This window comes from Octodon degus, unplaced genomic scaffold (assembly GCF_000260255.1).
Source record: "Octodon degus isolate 3935 unplaced genomic scaffold, OctDeg1.0 scaffold00032, whole genome shotgun sequence".
Classification (NCBI taxonomy): domain Eukaryota; kingdom Metazoa; phylum Chordata; class Mammalia; order Rodentia; family Octodontidae; genus Octodon; species Octodon degus.
The window spans coordinates 1,542,695-1,546,192 of NW_004524608.1; the positions used below are offsets into that span (position 1 = coordinate 1,542,695).

The window sequence follows — 3,498 nt, forward strand, 5'->3', positions numbered from 1 at the left end:
ACCCAGTGAAATAAGCACTTGCCTGGCAAGTGCAACATCCCAAGTTTAATCCCTGGTACAAAAAGAAAAATAATAAATAATAAAAAGGAGATGGTAATATAGCTCTTTGTGAGGCCCTCGGTTCAGTCTCCAACATTGCAAAAGAATAAGAGAGGGGGAAGAAGGGTGCACATACAATCAGGGTGTAGTTTGGTAGATTTTCACTATTAGCCATGACCCAGGAGTGATGGTAGGACTCACCTTACTTATTTGTTGAGGAGAAGGTAGGAACCATGCCCTGAGTGGCCTGTGCGTCCCACAGAGCAATCAGTGTTGTCTCTGCTCTACCCCAAGACCAATGTGTCTTTTGCTCTTGGTTTCCTGGTTTATTTTTCTTTTTTAAAAATCTTATTTATTTGGTGCAGTGTACTCAAACTCCTAGTGATCCTCCTAGCTCAGCCTCCCCAGTGCTGGGATTATAGGCATGGCTCACTACACTCGGTTTGGCTCACCTTGAGTCGGCATGGCATGCAGTACCAGAGGTTGAACCCAGGTCCTTGTGCTTCCCAGTCAGGCACTTAGACCACTGAGCTATCTCCCCAGCCCCCTGGTTTGTTTTTCTACCCTTATAGTGATTTTGTATTATCTTGGTATTGGTATGTAGTGGAGTGAAATTCCCTTCAAAGCCGTCTTGCTTATTCTTGACATTTTAAAATTTCAAAAACTGCTTTAGGGGGTCAACTATTAATTTATAAATGAATTTGTAGGGGCCAGGGAGATGGCTCAGTAGAATAAGCACTTGCCTGGCAAGCACAAGGGCCTGAGTCAATCTGGGTTCCACAAAAAGGAAAAAAAAAAAAGAAAGAATTTGTGAATTTTTCCTTAAATAATTAAAAAAAAACTTTTTAAAATTCAAACTACTGATACTTACCTAGCAGGGGAGATACCATGATCACGAAGGTGGTTTTCCCAGGGCGAGGCTTATCCATTGCACTGTGGATGGGTTGGCCTCTGCGATTTCCCCAAATGTGGGAAACTTGACTGCATAATTTGCGGGAGTGGGGGACTGCGCTCGGACTGTGCTCGCACTCTTTTTATTTATTTATTTATTTATTTATTTGTGTGTGTGTGTGTGTGTGGCCAGCTCAGCTCACCAGGGGGCAGGGCTGTCTGGCATGTGGTGCTGAGGGATTGAACCGAGGGCCCTGTGCTTTGCTTGGCTTAGCTTGTTCTAAGTAGGTGCTTTAGACCACTGAGCTATCTCACCAGCCCCATCGCACTCTTAAATAAACAAATAAAAATAAAATAAAGGGGAGGCCTGGCCCTTAGTTCAGTTCTTTAAGTGGCTGCTTCAACAAAGCAGTCAGGCTCAGGTTGCTGTGTTTAGATCCCCACAACTCAAGCCAGCCAAACCTGCCCTGACGGCATTCGGAGCAAATCAATCAATCAATCAATCGATCAATCCTGGGCCCGGGAGATGGCTCAGTGGAATAAGCGCTTCTCTGGCAAGCGCAAGGGCCTGAGTTCAATCCCCGGTTCCACCAAATAAATAAATTAATTAATAAGTTAATTAATTTAACACAAAAAACCAACAGATGTCTAAGTTCAATATTATTCTTTAAGTTTAATATTTGTCAAACAAGACCTGGCCCCCGCACCATAGGAGGCTAAGACAGGAGAGACAGGTGGCTCACTAAAAGTCTAAGAGAGACGTTCCACCAAATAAATAAATTAATTAATAAGTTAATTAATTTAAAAATATAAATTAAATAAAATATAGGGCCAGGGAGACGGCTCAGTAGAATAAGCGCTTGCCTGGCAAGCTCAAGGGCCTGAGTTCAATACCCGGTTCCACAAAAAAAAAATAAATAAAATACATTCAAACTACTGGATGGGCCTGGTTAAAAAAAAAAAAAAAAAAAACTGTCGAGAAGAATTTATTATGTACACTCCATCAGATTCTGATGCATGGTGGAGGGTGAGAACCACTGGTTTTCTAGGAGTACAGCGCTTTGCATCCACAGACCTGAGTTAAATGGCTTGCCCCCCTTTTCTAGTGGTGTGATTTGAAATAAATTAGTTACTCTCTGAGTCTTAGCTTCCTCATTTCTTTTTCTTTTCTTTTCTTTCTTTTTTTTTTTTTTAGCTTCCTCATTTTAAAAGTAGATAGAAGTGCCTGGCTAGCTAAGTCAATAGAACATGAAAGTTTTAAAAGTGGAGGTATTGTGCTGGGCATGATCGTGTACACATCCTAGCACTCAGAAGGCTGAGGCAGGGACCTGGGGAGATAGCTCAGTAGAATAAGCGCTTTACTGGCTGGTGCAGGGTCCTGAGTTCAATCCCCAGTTCCGCCAAAAAAAAAAAAAAACCAACTAGATGTATTATAGCAGTGGCTCTCAAGTACTTGGCCTCTGGACCTCTTTATACTCTTAAAACATATGGGGAGAAAAAAAAGTTATGAAGGACTCTAACTTTTTTTTTTTAATGGGTTAATCTATCAATATTCACTGTGCCAGAAATTAAAACTGATAGCATTTCAAAATATTTAACTCATTTGAAAATAACAATTCAAGGGCTGGTCAAATAGCTCAGCAGATTAAAGCACTTGGGTTTTTTGTTGTTTTTTTTTTTTTTTGGCAGAAATGGGGATTGAACTCAGATTTTTGTGTTTGCCAGTCAAGTGCTTATCCTACTGAGCCATCTCCCTGGCCCCAGATTAAAGCACTTGTAAGCAGGCACAGAGGCCAGGGTTCAATAGGCCTGCTGTGCCGGCGCCCGCCCTGCGGTGCACTGAGTTGGCAGTTGAGACTAATCCCAGCTCTTGGGAGGCTGTAAACAGGCAGATCACTATGAGTCTGATCTAGTAGTGAGACCCTGAACACCCTGTAAACCCTTCCCTAAAATACAATAAATAAATAAATAAATAAATAGCAATTCATGACAAGTTGTTATAAATAACATTCTTTTGAAAAATAACTTTAGTTTCCAAAACCAACTTTAGAGGAAAGTATGGTCTTGATTTACGTTTTTGTAGATCTTCTCAAAGTCTGGCTCACTGTTAGGACAGTTGGCTTCACAGGTCTGCATTCATTCCACTGAATGTCATGTTATGAAAACCATTTTAATAATGGTTTTATTATTAATGGTTTTATTATAGTGGGCATGGTGGTGTGCACCTATAATGCCAGTGCTTGGGATTCTGAAAACAGGAGGGTCACTACAAGTCCAATCTGTTAGTGAGACCCTGTAGACCCTGTACTAAATACATTAAAAATAACAAATAAGGGGCTGGGGATTTGGCTTAGCAATAGAATGCTTGCCTAGCAAGCTGGAAGCCCTGGGATCAGTCCTCGCACCAAAAGCAAAAAATAAACCTTCCCATGGGCAGGGAAGATGGCTCAGTGGAATAAGCGTTTCCCTGGCAAGCGCAAGGGCCTGAGTTCAGTCCCCAGTTCCACCAATAAAATAAAATATCTTAAAAAATTTAAAAAAAAAAAAAAAAAGGGCTGAGGAGATAGC

General features: G+C 41.2%; 1 protein-coding gene and 1 non-coding gene across 2 annotated transcripts in view; both read left to right on the forward strand.

The window, feature by feature from the left end:
- The window catches only part of Ubqln4 (ubiquilin 4), a 24,982-nt gene that overhangs the window by 9,157 nt on the left and 12,327 nt on the right, over nucleotides 1–3,498 (forward strand). The window lies entirely within an intron of this gene.
- LOC111816436 lies at nucleotides 903–1,066 on the forward strand. Its single transcript, XR_002820838.1, has one exon. It is a non-coding gene; the product is annotated as a U1 spliceosomal RNA (small nuclear RNA).